Below are 16671 nucleotides of genomic sequence, written 5' to 3' on the forward strand. Positions count from 1 at the left end.
AGGAACATCACCAGCCCTTGTAAATACTGGCATTGGGTGATGTAGTGGTTGAGAGATTCCAAAAGTAATTTTACCCTTAAACACACATTTATATTTCCAAGGAGTGAGGCTCAAAGCTCTATCTAACAATCTTTATGGACCATTATGTTATGCATTTACCACATGCACCACTGACCTGACATGGTTTAGGGTAGGCAACAAGTACCTGTAAGGTGGATGATATCTGCAGGACTGCTAAATTCAGGCTCTAAGATGTGCACTGAGTTTAAATGGGGCCAAAATCTTTGAGGTACACACAAAAACACTTGCCGCAGATGAAATTCAAACCCATGCATGTGTAGTTACTGCTACTACATTGTTCCACATTTATGGCACATGCCATGGAGCTTACATGTGAGAGGGCTCTCCACAGGTATCTTTAAAGGTGACTTACATCAGCACCAGTGCTAAAGGAGGGGTAAGGGGAGAGTAGTAAGTGTAAATGTCCATAGTATCAGGTATTATTAAGGACACACACACTCTCTCACACACACATTCAGCTGCCATGTCTGGGATTAGAACTCCTACCTAACTAATATGTTACACTGTAGCATTATGCAGTTATTGCAAGTGCCACAGAGCTTATAGGGTTACAATTTCTCCAAAGGGGTATTTCAAGGTGACTGACATCAACAGGCTTGCTAAAGTAGAGCAATGGGAGGTCCAGTGACTATGAATGGCCTCAAGATCATTAATCTCTACAGAAACACACATAAACTTTCACCATTGCCATGTCTTGGATTAGAACTCCTACCTAACTAGTATGTTATACTATAGACTTACGTGGTTATCACAAGCATCATGGAGCTTATGGGGCTGAGATTTGGCCAGAGGGTTATTTCAAGGTGACTGCCATCAGCATGGGTGCTAACATGGGCAATGGGAATTGCAGTGTGTGTGAATGGGCCATAAACCATTCCTCTGGAAGCACACACACAGCACTCAGTCACATACAACTTTACATTTGACAAGACTGGTTATAGAAATGCTAGAAGAATACTGATTTGTACTATCATGTTACACAGTTATCACAAGCACCACAGACACTATAGGACTGAGGACTACCAAAAGCAAAAGTCTACAGTGATTGACATTGGCACATCATGTGATATTGGCCAATTGGATGTGTGGTGGGTGGGACAGGCCTCATGATGGAAATCTCTTTTCACTGTCTGTCTCTCTCTTCCTCACATCTCTGTGTGAGTATGTTTGACCTATTATAGTGTGTTGGCCTTGGATATGTGTGAGTATTCATATCCAATGTGCGTGCAAAGCATAAATGGTGTGCAATGTGGTGTGTGTGCACAGACATCTGCAACTGACAGATATGTATAGTCCACTGTTGTTGTCAAACGTGGGCTTCATTTCTCTAAGTATAGGAGCATGCCCAGTATGACCTTCTGTATTGAGTGTGTGAATCCATTCCAGGTAGGTTGTACTCCAGTACAGGATTTTGTGTTCTACACCTTTGGCTAGCAACCTGTTTCTGCAGGACATCTGTAGATAGGTTGACAATATGGAGTCACAATGGGCGAAAGATAGTGGGATACTGTAACTTTTGTGTCTGTGAGGCAAGTGTTACATGGTTCATGTTAGAAGAGATATTCAGACATATGCACTGTTTTACACTGTGATGTATTATGTCATCAACTACTAACAGATATACTTAATTGCTCACAGCTGTTTCCTGGGAAATACAAGATGAATGAAGCTGGGTCCAGTATTGTGGTCTGCAGCCTACATATTCTTGCACACTCATGCCATTCTGGAGGAGAAGCTGAAGACACTTGCTGATGGGTCTGTGTAAATGGTTCAGCACCTTGGTACTGTGGTGGCTGAAGATCCCCTGCTTGTATAGCTATCGACATAACAGAATGGCCATATCCTGCTGTGGCCATACCTCTCAGCTGTACAGATTCACCCAGATTTCCCAGAGGCAGGGCTCATATATATGGTCAGTTCCCCTTCACATTGTGGTTTACAAGCAATTTGTCACCACCCATTACCGGGTTTGCAGGCAGGGGTAGTATGGGCACACATCAAAGTTTCAGACTTCACACACTCCATGGTGTCCATGCTTCTGCACCCCCCCCCCCACTCTGTTAGTCTATCCTCTTCCTAACATTATGTGAGCGATATCTGAGAAGTTGTTCCTTCATCCCAGCGGTATTTAGGGATTGGTCCACAGTTCATGCAGTAGGACATGGTGGTCATGCTACTGGGATTTGTTGACCTGACCTTGCATTTGTGTTCTGTGGACTGTGTTATGTTATTAGTTGGGACCCCATGAGATAACATACATTGACAGTACGGGTGAGGCACAGGCCTTTGATAGAGGACAGTAGGGCATTTGGTAGTGATGCAGGCCATCTGTAGCAGGCCAATGCATTCTGTTACTCTTACAGTCCCAGGCTGCAAGCCACTGGACTCCCCTGGAGTGACAGGGGTAAGTGTGTGAGCTGTTAATTGCAATAGTTCCTGTCCATATTAATCCATTGTTCTGGATGCTGGCAGGGTGCTGCTTACAGCTAGGGACACACCTGCATGGGACACCTCTTCAGCATGCTGTATTCTGTGGGTATTCCCATATGGAAGTGGGGGTCATATTGTACTCATTCCCAAAAGCAGGGATATGACCTGTGATAAACCTGTAGCTGAAGGTGAGGTGAGCTGAGTGCATGTGTGATAGGGAAGCTTCTTGCAGCTGACTCACAGATATATCTGGGGCATTCCCCTTATGCTACCTTGTGCGGGGACATAGGCAGTCTCTCATTACTTCATAGCTGTGCCTTTTGTGGTCTGCCAGTGATTGGCCAGACTACATCAGTATTCCATACTACACGGACAACTAATGTGCTGCTAGCCTGTATGTACAATTCCAAAGTTGTGTGCAGTTGATAGTTACATTTTAAGTACTCTGTCTAGGATACTTCTACCTGTGTACTGTGTGTATGTCTGGGCCCAAATTCATGACATGTCCATCTTTCTGATGGTGACATATATTGACATTTGAACAGTGAGTATGGATGACTGCTGAATTGGGTCTTACTGGGATGCATTGTGGTTGGCACTGCAGTTGTCAGAACATAGCCCTGTCATCGACAGTACTGGCCATAGGTCACCGAGACACAACCCTCTATGCCTACATGCTGACCACTTCCACACAATATACAACACACAACAACTTAGCACACAGACCCCTGCATATTGCACACATGCAACAATCTATCCTGTTAATTGGGCCAGCTCAGGTAATCTGTGCTTCACTGTTATTAAACCCACAAGTACATGTTACTGCATTTCGTCATAGGATTGTGGGGGTGGGGCATACCTGACAACTGTAAACATTTGCTATGACTGGGCTGGTATTTCAGGCACTCTCTTGACTTCCATTTCATTTTGTATTCTGACCTATCATGCAGACTGGAGGCATATCAGTAGAGTACAGATCTTAGGTTTTATTGACCTATATTTCAGTTTCAGACTTCTTACCCTTCAGAACTAACATACAACTGTCTGACCTGTTGTAGTCTGCCTTTGTAGGTCTGCAGGGGGGGCTGTTCTCTGTTGCCATCAATTGGAGGTCTTAGCACAGCCTATCTTTGAAATCATCAACAACTGTCCTGCTGGCTGAGGCTGGTGGTGGGTATGTGAGCCTCACTGACAGGTATGTGTGTGTCCTATGGACACACATTTGGGCCACCACATGTACTGCAGTGGAATTTGTCACCTTGTCTAATACTGCCTACTTTGTTGGCACCAGTATTTGTTATGGATTTCATGCTGCCCATATAGGTGACCACTATCTGCTGCCATCCCATTCAACCACCCGATTCCCTTGTATGCTCACATCCATACCATAGATACAACTAGAAGAACATACTACTCCATTCAACAATTGATAGGAAGAGTGACTTACCTTGTGTCTTTGCCAGTATTGATGATGGTGCTGGAGGGCTGACTATGTCGGACACACATAGTACACTCCCTACACATCGTAAAGCACAGGTAGTATCATGTTTGGCATCCCTTTTACCATATGTGCGAGTCAGAGAGAGGTGTCATTCCCTGGGTTCCTACCGTCTCAGTGTATGTGCTATGCTTTGCCTCTTTGCCAAAGCCTGGGCATACTGGGCATGCCTCCTTCTGCCTACATGGGCAGGCTCAGGTTGTTCCTCCTCTGAGTCAGTCTGTGCCTGTGCTGGCCTTGGCAATGGTGGGGGGCTGTGCGGCCCTGCCCCGTGCTCTTCCCGCTGCAGCTGTTTCTGCAGGATCATATTGTGTAGCATGGCACATACAATGCAAATCTGTGTACATGTAGCTGGAGAGTACTGCAAGACTCCGCCAGATATGTCCAGACACCGGAACCATGACTTGAGCCTCCCAAACATACACTCTATTATGGTTCTGGTTTGTGCATGTGCATCATTATGGAGTTCTTGTTTGGCTGTGTGTGCATTTCTGGTGTCATCATCCACAGCTCCTGTGCATAAGCAGCATTCCCCACTAGGTGGCCATATGGGATGTCCCCACTGACAAATCTCTGGTACAGCTGTGTCATATGCCAGATGTGGGAGTTGTGATAGCTTCCAGGGCTGCCAGCACACACATTCATGATAATGCCCTGGGGATCGCACATGACCTGGCAGTTGATGGAGGGGAAGCCCTTGTGGTTTATGTAGACCCTACCCCGCTCACCAGGTGGTGCTTTGATGTGTATGTGCATGCAGTCTATAAGACCCACTACGTCAGGGTATTCTGCTGTTTGGTGGAAGAGATGCATATTGCTGGCCAATGCCTCATGGGTGTTGAGGAAATATATGTGCTCACCGGCATGTGCTGACATGGCATCCAGGAACTGAAGGAGTACCCTGAATGCTGATGCCTTTGAGATCCCCATGATATCCCCAGTTGGCCTTTGGAAGGTACCCATGGCTAGCATTCTTAAGCCTACACATACCTTGGTATCCACTGGGATGGGTTCCCCTGTGTTGGTTCTGTGTGCAAAGCATGGCCAGCACAGCTCAACAATTTGCTGTAGGATGTCCTTGTCCACCCTATAGTACTTAACTATCTCCAGCTCATGTAGCCCCTGGTAGGTTACCCTGGGTCTGTCCACTCTTCTCCTTCTCCTCATTGTGGGTTGGTCATCAGCATTCTCATCCTCACCACCCTCAGCCTCTTCCACATATTAATGTGGGACAGCGACAGCAGCCCCTATCATTTTGTTAGTTTTGTCAGGTAAAATTTCCCTGTCAGTGGTGTAGATTTGTGGGAAAAACCAGAGTGAAAGGTGTTTGCATATTTTATAGTAGTGTGCCTGGCTGGGCTGCTGCCTATGTAAGTGGCTGATACTGATACATTTCACCTGCCAGCTATGCTAGTTCTCCTTTATTGCCTTCCTACTGCTGTTTTCCCTACCCAATGCCTTGCCATTTAAGACCCAAGGTGCACCGTGCATACCCAGTGCTCAGATGAGAACAGAGCTGCTATTTCCTGTCTTTTTTTTTAGGTTTAAAACCCGGTGTGCGGCGCACACACCTGTTTAGGCAATGTAAACAGTGCTAGGTAGCCTCAGACACCCCCCTTCCTTAGCTATGCTTAGCTAAGGGCAAACACAGGCCACAGAGCTCCAAGCTTATACCATGGTGTTTCTGCACCTACATGGTTGGGTGCAAGCTAATACTGATGGGAAATCTGTGATTCAGTATCAGTCCCCTCATTTGCATAAAACTGACTGCTAATGCATGGTAACAAGACTGTCACTCAGCCTTCCCCCTTAGCAACCACTATTCCATGGCGTTGTTGTCTTATGCATGCCATTGACTATTATGACAGAATGCTGATTTTGGTTTAAAAGCTTATTTCCAACTTTTTTCATTATTTTCGGGTCGATCCCCTTTGCACACCACTGCCCTAAGCTTAAACGGATGAAATTTTGCAACTATTTCCCATGCCAATGGCCATATATTTGGTCATTGTCATGCCTACTACATTGAATACATGCTTTCTTTAAAGCTGTCATGCCTCAGTTTTGTAATTTACAGAAATGTATTCGGTTAGTAGCCGAATACCTTTCTGCAGGATACATCATTCCTGCACAGATGCCTGCCGGCTTCCTGGATTGCTAATTTGCCTCATTTGCATGGTTTTCACTAGCAAATGGGGTAAATAGCATACTGGAGCTGTGTCCATGCAGGAATAGTCTAGGAGTGCTCGTGCATGTCCCAGGAGCTCGTTCCTGGATCGCTCGTCGGCCATATTGCGTGCAGCAGCTCTTGCACTATTCCTGTACGCTGAGCAGAGCTTGCTGAATCCCGAGGATTTTCTTTAATGTATAAGAATTGTTCATTATTTCCAGCTCTCTGTTTTCTTTTTAAAAAAACTTAAACTGTTCAGACTGTTTTAGATGGCCTGCATTTAAGCTGCAGAATCCAGAAGTAATTATTTTCCCAACTAATGAGACATGAAAAGGGAGAATGATGTCCCAATAATTTCTGGATGTATATTTGATTATTTGTTGCACTGCAGTGTTGTTTTCTTTTAACACACTGATCAAATATTAATGTATTAGCTGCAATTATTATGGCATACTTTTATTTACTTAGTTATTTTATGTTTACATTTGTAAATTGCATAAACACACTAATCCAAATATACTTTTCAGGCACAACCAGGGTCTTTATAGCAAAAAAAGTTGTATACCTTTAGAATCTTGAATTAATTTTCTAATCAATACGTCTATCTTATTTTTCCTAAATTTGACAATATTATAAACATTAGTTTCAGTGTGAGATTGTTGCCTGTCCTATTCCACCCATTAGTTTTGTTCAACCCATTCTGTGGTATCATTGCATCACTCAAAGAGGCATTAACATCTCTTGTTTGCAGCAGTGAACATATTTTTTAATGACAATTATACAATGACCCGCCATTAATATTCAGAAATGTGAACACTGATTGGTCAGCATGCACGTTGTAAATCAGAGTTATAGTAATGGAAAAAGATCCGGTCGCCCGGACTTTTTCCATTACTATAACTCTTTTTTTTTACAGCAACGGAGAACACAAAATCTCCATTGCTTCACACTGTCTCGCTATGTTAAACGAGTTTAACATAGCGAGACAGCTTTAAAAAAAACAACGGAGATTCCCTGTTGCTTTTTTTAAAGCTGTCTCGCAATGTTAAACCCATTTAACATAGCAAAACAGTTTGTAAAAAGCAACGGAGATCTTGCTTTCTCCGTTGCTTTTGCCCACAGCTCTGATATACTGCGTAGGGATACGCATGCACAGTACATCAGAACTGCCGCAGAATACCAGACAGCTGTGGAAGGGCAGCAAGGAGGCATTATACAATGCCATTATTTAAGAAAAGTAATTATTTTTTTTCTTAAATAATGTCATTAGATAATAATAACCCACTTCTGGGTGTGGGTAATGCTGGATTTACCCACGGTTGGCTTTGTTTGGCCACTCAGGCTTCGCCCTCGTGACCAAACCACACCAACCTTGGGTAAATCCAGCATTACCCACACCCAGGCGTGGGTTATTGCTATATTCTCCACCTATATTTATATCTATAAATGTGAAAAAATGAGTCATCAGAGCATTAAGTCCTAAAGAAGTTTACTAGCCAATTAGACATGGTAAGATGGACTGCAATTCTTGTATTTCCTGTTCTTAATTGTTGTTTTTAGTGCTTGACTACAGCTTACTACACCTTGTCTAAACCTTTACATGTTTCATCCAGTGTCTTTCATTCAAGAGAGTCTGAAAAATGTGAAAGGAAGAAAGAAAAAAGGTTCATCTGATTGTAATAGTTCTTTGCGACAGACAGACGTGTTACTGTCTCATACATGTATAGTTGCTACTCACTCATTCTCTTCTCAGTGAGGACTTTCTTTTCCAAAGCCAGGAGAAAATTCCTCATCTGGCATTGGAGTCTATCCTTCCACGGTCTGAATGCTACAGTTTTGATTCCTATCAGGAACTTGTTTTCTGACCATGTCTTATCCTTCTTAAAACAAGGAAATTGTCTACAAGGAAGTCATATTTATCAAGATACAAATGTTTTATCCTTTGTAAATGGCATAAGTGTGCTCCTCTGCAACCTCACCTTCTACAGCGAGTGTAGATTACCTTTCATTCTTATGAACCTGCCTCCCTGAGGGTCTACCTTTAACTTGTAAGCCTGAATGATTCTGCACCACCATGGAATCTGAGCCTTGTTTTAAATACAATGATAAAGCCTCCCTTTCAAATGGTGTATATTGTACCTTTAAAATTCCTGCCCTAGATAATTATTGTTTTTTACTGGCTTCTACTTTAAAAGCTGCTTGATGTTCTGCTGTTTGAATTCTGCTAATCCTTCTTTCTTAGCTGCTGAAATTTTGAGAGTCTTAAGTGTGAGCTTCAGAAATGTATGTTATTACAAAAATAATTACAGAATCTCAAACTATTCCCCATTCTCCCAGGTACAGCAATCTTGCAGTTAGCATATATAAGTAATAGATGGGTCTGGGGGTTACAGAAATACTTCAAAGTGTTTAACAGCAACATTTCAAATCTGTTTTTGGTAGAATGAAAGTTTGAATTTTGAATAGTCAGGACTAGTAGCAGCTAGTCTTTTACTGCTAACAGGGAGCAGCATGGTTCTTCCAGTATTGATTAGTGGTTTCCATTGGTGCCGGTCAGTGATTCCGCTGTGGTGTTGGTCAGTGATTCCTCTATGGTGCCGGTCAGTGATTCCTCTGTGGTGTTGGTCAATAATTCCTCTATGGTGCCGGTCAGTGATTCCTCTGTGGTGTTGGTCAATGATTCCTCTATGGTGCCGGTCAGTGATTCCTCTGTGGTGTTGGTCAATGATTCATCTATGGTGCCGGTCAGTGATTCCTCTGTGGTGCCGGTCAGTGATTCCTCTGTGGTGCCAGTCAGTGATTCCTCTGTGGTGTTGGCCAATGATTCCTCTATGGTGCTGGTCAGTGATTCCTCTGTGGTGTTGGTCAATAATTCCTCTATGGTGCCGGTCAGTGATTCCGCTGTGGTGTTGGTCAATGATTCCTCTATGGTGCCGGTCAGTGATTCCTATGTGGTGTTGGTCAATTATTCATCTATGGTGCCGGTCAGTGATTCCTCTGTGGTGCCGGTCAGTGATTCCTCTGCGGTGCCAGTCAGTGATTCCTCTGTGGTGTTGGCCAATGATTCCTCTATGGTGCCGGTCAGTGATTCCTCTGTGGTGTTGTTCAATGATTCCTCTATGGTGCCGGTCAGTGATTCCTCTGTGGTGTTGGTCAATGATTCCTCTGTGGTGCTGGTCAGTGATTCCGATGTGGTGTTGGTCATTGATTCCTCTATGGTGCCGGTCAGTGATTCCTCTGTGGTGCCGGTCAGTGATCCCTCTGTGGTGCTGGTCAGTGATTCCACTGTGGTGTTGGTCAATGATTCCTCTATGGTGTCGGTCAGTGATTTCTCTGTGGTGCCGGTCAGTGATTCCTCTGTGGTGCCGGTCAGTGATTCTGTTGTGGTGTTGGTCAATGATTCCTCTGTGGTGCCGGTCAGTGATTCCTCTGTGGTGCCAGTCAGTGATTCCTCTGTAGTGTTGATCAATGATTCCTCTATGGTGCCGGTCAGTGATTCCTCTGCGGTGTTGGTCAATGATTCTTCTGTGGTGTTGGTCAATGATTCCTCTATGGTATTGTTAAATAGCTCCTCATAAAATGGGTAATAGTGTCCTGTAGTGCTAGTCATTAGCTCACTGTGATGTTGGTTAGGGTACCCCATGGTGCTGGTCAGTGATTCTTTGGCATCAGTGGCTTTCTGTATTGCCGAATTGTACTATGGCTGCCTGCGGTGCTGTTTAATGCTTCTCTTTGATGTTGGTTAGTAATCTTTGTGATTGGACCCCTGTGGTGCTGACCAGTGGTTTTAAGTGATGTGATTCCATTTTTCCCTTTGTCATGGTTTTGTGTTTCTCATGTTAGTAGCACCTGTTGTTAGCAAATGATTCCATGTAAGGCTAGTCATTGGTTCTCTGGGATGCTGATCAGTAGTGTTGGTCACTGACTCCCTACTGTGCTAGTCTGACTTCCTGTTGTGCTGGTCATTGGTTGTGTTTGGTGTCAACCATTGTCTGCCTGCATATTGGGTGGTAGTTGAACAGCTGTTTGCTGATTTACCACTGGTCATTAGTGTCCTATGATGCAGTTAGGCAGATGACATTTGTTGAAAGCAGTTTCCCCTGTGATGTTTAAAATAACATTGTAGAACAATGTCTGACTGTTGGCATTCATTGCCTTATGGCAATCTTACATAAGAAAAAGTTAATATTTTCTCTTATTAACCCTTTTTAAGTGCAACCTGAATAACTGGACGGGGAACAGAAAATACACCCCTGGGATTACACCTGTGTCCCTGATGGACAGTGGCATAGGGTACTGACTTGTTGGAACATGGGCTAAATTCTTGGCTAGGCTTGTAAGAGCCTCAAGGCCAATGGCCTAGTAACTTCCTATGATCCTGTGACCCTCTAAGCCACTTATTATTCATCTGTTTAGTTACTTAGATATTAAAATGTTTTTGATTTTTTTTGCAATATTCATATGACAAAGTATGCCAAATGTCTCAATGAAATCTATGTATGCTCCACATATGGTTAGTCCCTCAGTAAGTGCTTATGTTACCTCTTCAGAAAATGACATTCAGTTAAGTAGGAATGAACTTACCTTGACAAATCTACATACTACAGAGTCTGTTAGCATAAAATCAGTAGTGTCTGTCATAACAGGTTCACGTTTTACCTGCTTCATTAGTTTGAGCAGGTAATACCCCCATTATGAAGGGGATCCATTGTAACTAAATGACAAACTTCCAGAACATGTCTCAGGAATTTATTAACATGCAATATTTTTACTTATATTGTGGCGTAAGCTGGAGAATATTAGCTGGTCCTATGGGGCTCATGTTACCTTTCTTAGTGGCCTGACTATTACCTTTTGTACAATTTTGGGGGATGATTTTACTTGATGTAAAGGTTGTAGCAGTTGTTCGCTTTCAATAACAGACATAGTATTTGTTTGCTGAGATACAGAAAGTTAAATGAAACTGTGACACAATGACATTATTAACTGGCAGTTAGGATGTCCACAATTGTTACTTTTAGTTTCTCATGTAATTAAACAAAGCCTTATTGTCACCTTAGGTTTTGATACCAGATTAATTTTGTATCTTAATGAAGTGGCCTAATTAGAACTAGTAAAATCTTTCAGCTTTTTGCTTCAGAGGGGTGAACTACAAGTGCTTCTGTCCTATTAGCTTGCACAACAACGCTTGAAAAAAACAAGTAGTCTAGCTGCCATGAGGTTAATTTTACTTAATTATTTAGCTCTCTGAACATCAACCATATTAAACTGAATAGTGCTTCAATAGCTGTAACTGTAACCCTAAACCTCCCACCCACTTCCTTGCTGGATTTCTCTCCCTCTAATCCTAAAACTCCACTCCTCCCTAAACCAAACATCACAGATCACTTCCTAAACCTAAAATTCCAACCCCCCCTCCCTAAACCTAATTTCCCCTATCATTCCCTGATCCTAACCCCCCCGCTCCCTAACCCTAAAAACTCTCTTCTTGACTTCTAACCATTAGTCCCCCTCCCAGACCCTAACTGTAACAGCCCCTCACACTCACAAAACCAACACCCCCTTCCTGCACACTACCCTAATGTACACTTCCACCCCCTATGACTCCCTCACCATGGCTGCTGCACTTGCCTTGCTTGACCTCGGATGCGTTCTGATAAGGTGCATTAGCTGCTGGCATTAAGTCATATTCGAGGCAGCCTGTATAAGCTACAAGATGCTCAAGTCTCTGTCTTCACCTGCTTTGAACTTCAGCACCTGTAGCAGAACCATATAAGAATGGTTTGTTTGACATGCCAGAGTTGTCTTTGAAGGAGGTGTAGTGCCTTTTTTCTGCTATAATGTTTTTGACTTAATATCTCCATAAGAAAGTTTATTGTTTGGGCTACCAGTAAATGTATGTGCTTTCAGCCTAAATTTTTGAATGCATTGTTTAAATATATCTGCTTTTTTTATTAATGGTTGTTTTGTGCAACTGATACTCATAACACATAGAGAAGTTAATTCATATTAATGTGGATTTCTTTGTTATGTCTAGAAAGGTGCAGATAATCCTAGTGTGTAGGTTCCAGTTATTAGGCTAAGTTTAATCGAATTGCTGTGCTATGTAAAGAAACAAATAGATGTATCTCTGTTAGTGTATTATCAATTATACTGTACCCCAGGTTGGAGAATGGTGGAATTATTCTATTTTTTATCAATAAAACCAAGTAATAAATGAGTGCATAGTATTGTAATGTGAACTTTTGTCAAAGCAGTGTTCTGATGACTGAAATCTCCAAACAATTATTTTCTTTCCAATCTATTTTTATGTAGTTAATATATTAAGGTATATTTCATGTTCCCTAGTAGATACAGGAGGTGATCTATAACATCCAGTGATGCAGATATTCATTTTACCTCCTGTAGGTATTTTATATGAAGGGTTGCTAGTTCTTTGTTGTTGTTTTTTGGCTTTTCTCGGTTAGGGGTCACCACAGCGGAACTCCGGTCTGCTAATGATTGGCAGTAGATTTTCACAAATGCCGAGGTGCCAGCTCAGCATTCAACCTTCAACAAAGGCACGCCCACTTACGCATGTCTTTTGAACGCCCACCCAACCACGGGGAGGACATGCAGACTCCACACAGAAGGCACTCCCCGCACTTCAACTGAGAATCGAAAGGGAGAACCTCTTGCTGTGAGGCAACAACGCTACCGCTGTACCACCGCTAGTTCTTTAATATTTCCTATTCCCTATTAGCCACATTTTATGTAGTTTCATACAAAAATTGAGGCACTGTCCACTATTCCATTGGGTATACAGGAACAAATTGAGGAAAATCTAGGGCATTTGGTTAGTAGTTAATCCAAATTTCAGTTGTGAGGCAGATATGTATATTTTTCAGGCAAAGAAAACATTTAGGGATACATTTTTTGTGCTTTTTGAATTTAGCAGGACCTCTAACAAATATATGGAAGCAGAAACCTTCCTATTCAGTACCTCTGCACCTTAGGAAGTGAGGTGCATTTCTAAAGTCTCATGCCAGTGCAACACACAGTGAATACTTTACTTGTGATTTCAAGTCTTTACCTATGAACTTAGGGTCATGATTCTGAGTCCAAATACATATGTCATTTTAGAAGGTAGAATCTTGTTAAATACATTTATCTAAAGTATATATATATATATATATATATATATATATACATATATGGGTCTACTTTACCTTACCGACACCACACTTCACCGACACACAAAACACCGAACCCTAATGACCGAAACCACACAACACCGACAATTCACAAAACCGAACACAATTACACCGACACAAACAACGTAAACTACACATCATACACAATCACATATCCACTAACCCTAACCCAAATCTTAACCCTAAGGTCCGACACTACCGCACAGTTACCCTACCCGCACCCTAACCCTAACTCACTTAACCCACCCCAAAACAAAATGCCCGTCACTATCGCACACTCACCCTACCTGCACCCTAACCCTAACTCACTTAACCCACCCCAAAACAAAATGCCCGTCACTATCGCACACTCACCCTACCTGCACCCTAACCCTAACTCACTTAACCCACCCTAAACTAAACTCCATCACTATCACACACTTACCTTACCCGAACCCTACCTCCCTACCTCCGACACTACCACACACTCACCTATCCCACACCCTAACCCAAAATCCCACAACAACGCACACTTACCTGACCGCTCCTAACTCCGTCACTATCGCACACTTACCGGGACGCGCTCACACGTTACCCTTGTCGGTCTATCCGCTGTCGGCACATCACCTTTTCGGTAAACTTACCTGTCGGTAATTTCGTCTCCCTCTTCCGTGTGTCGGTCAACTGCGATTTCGGTAAATTAAAGTAGACCCATATATATATATATATATATATATATATATATATATATATATGTATAGATATATATATATATAGATATAGATATGTTTATATTTCATCCTGGAGGAAGGTTTGTCCCAGATAAATAACTGGTGCCAAAAGCATGAACTGAACCTAAATGCCAAAAAATGCAATATTCTATTCTTTGGGGAGTTATCATCCCAGAGTAGTACTACATTGGCAATACACCCCTAAGAGATGACCCAGTCATTCAGGATTTGGGAACTTATGTGAACCGTGACCTAACTTTGGACCAGCAGAAGTCCATTGCTGTAAGAATGTCCTTTTATAGTTCAATGCCTATAAACAAATGGAGTGACTAGATCTAGGGATCTCATTGTCCCACTTTACTCATCCCTCATTAGGGCAGTCATTGAATATGATGACACTTTTGACATATATCTTTCCAAACACAGGCAACAAGTGGAGCATTCATAGAGATACCTTATGAAATGGATACAAGACCCAAACAACATGTCCTACATGGACCAACTCAAAGCTCTGTTACTATCCTCAGTATCCTATAGACTGTTAAGAGGTGACCTGTGTCTGGCATATAAGGCATCGTCCAACCCAATACTGATAGATTTACTGCACATCAGCAAGTGAAACTGCATTGCAATACACAGTCTAGGGATCTAATCCTCTTGTGCAACATCACCAGAACAGTTTGGAGAGTCACAAATATTTCACAGAGGATATCGCTGCTCTGAAACCAGCTCCCCATCCACATAAAGCAAAGTTCCTCACCTTCCAAATTTAAGCACAACTTGGATTTATGGATGGGAAACAGAACATTTGCCCCAGGACTGTCTCTTGTATTACCACAGAGGCAGATCTATATGCTTTATCCAATGCATGTGCCCCTCAAATTATCTATGTTATGATCCCAGTTATTCGTATTAGGGGTAATATACATATATAATTGTTGACCATGGAAAGGGTAAGGCCAATCTCTAACCAAATGGGATAGGTTAACTTGAGCATAAAATGGAGACTGGGTAGGCATAAAATGGCCCACAAGGGCATCTAGGGTTGTACTTACACATGAGCCCAGTCACCTATACTGAGCAAGTTTCAAAAAGGACTATTGTGAGCATAAATCCCTATCATAAGCAGCCAACTCTTTGCAGTAACCCCTTCTTATTCAGTGACCAGCCACCTGCATTTATTACTCACAGATGGAAGAACCACCATACAGAGCAGACCTGTGGGCCAACCTGTAAGATAATGAGACTATCTAGGAGAATGGCTGATGCTAATTAGACTTGTGGCATCTCCCAGAAATGCCTGAGGTATTCCACTTACGTTAATAGACACTGCTAGTCATGAAAGTTAACTTGGCCAAAACTAGGTGGTCACCCATTAAAATCAAAGGTAAAGACCAAATTGCAGGTAAGGATAACAAAGATCAGTGGAGTATATACATGCGCATGGATTAGTATGTATGTGTGTGTGTGTGTGTGTGTGTGTGTGTGTGTGTGTGTGTGTGTGTGTGTGTGTGTGTGTGTGTGTGTGTGTGTGCGGGGGGGGTACCTGATATAGGCTTCACCACCCTTTCTGAAGACTTCCAGAAAAAGTACTAAGAACAATGGATGAAACCAGCCAGGAAAATAAAGAACTAGTAATACGAAACCTGGATATGGAGCATTTTACTCTGATGAAGTATTTTACCTGAAGACAAAAAGCTAGTTGTGCAATTTGTCAGCTTAAAATAAACTGCTTTATGATTGTTTGCAACAGTTGTTGCAGTTCCATTCTGGAGGTTGTATGCACTTCCAGGCAAAGCCAAAAGTAATGAGGTGGAAGATTGTTGAAATGAAGGGGAAGTATTAAATATTACTCTAATTCACTTAAAAAGTTTGTAGAGTGAGAATATTTGCATCAACATGCACGTACTGAACAGTGCTGCCTGCCAGTATCGACTGACTGTAAGTTCTGTGAATTACCAGAACATCAAAAATGTTATGAGGGACAGAGCCAGTATATGAGGAAACATCATGGATGTTTGGACAGTTGAGAGGATTGGTGTCTGTTCCAACATGATTGATGGGCCACTTGAGGACACAACCACCTCAATGTCCTTTTAGTACTTGTACAGCACAGAGATTCAGAAAAATTGCCATTAGCCAATAATCAGGTCTTCCTCATTTTGACTTAAGATGTCTTTGAGTCACTTTTTCAGTGACTGCATGCATTGACCTCCTTGATTCATGCATTTTACACAAACATGGACATATGTTTCTGCACATAGACGTTTCTCTTGCTTTTCTGAAATATAGGAAAGCCTGACCTTTTTTTTTTTTGCATATTTTTTCAATAGTGACCATCTCTAATTTTTGACTCTCATATGAATAAAGATGATGTCAGAGCTGTCCTGGATTTGGATTGTTTTTGCTGACTATGTCCCATATTTTTGTCTCTGACAAGCATGAAATAGTTACTGTCCCCTTACAAACACTGGTGAGCAAGTGAGATATGTTTCACTCTTAAAGACTTTGTTGACTAATTACAAGTACAGCTTTTGATTTCCCTGGCTTTAGTTCATCTCTAACTTGAATAGGACACAGGCTAGGTTT

This window comes from Protopterus annectens, chromosome 15.part0 (assembly GCF_019279795.1).
Source record: "Protopterus annectens isolate FY-2018-M chromosome 15.part0, PAN1.0, whole genome shotgun sequence".
NCBI classification, from domain to species: domain Eukaryota; kingdom Metazoa; phylum Chordata; order Ceratodontiformes; family Protopteridae; genus Protopterus; species Protopterus annectens.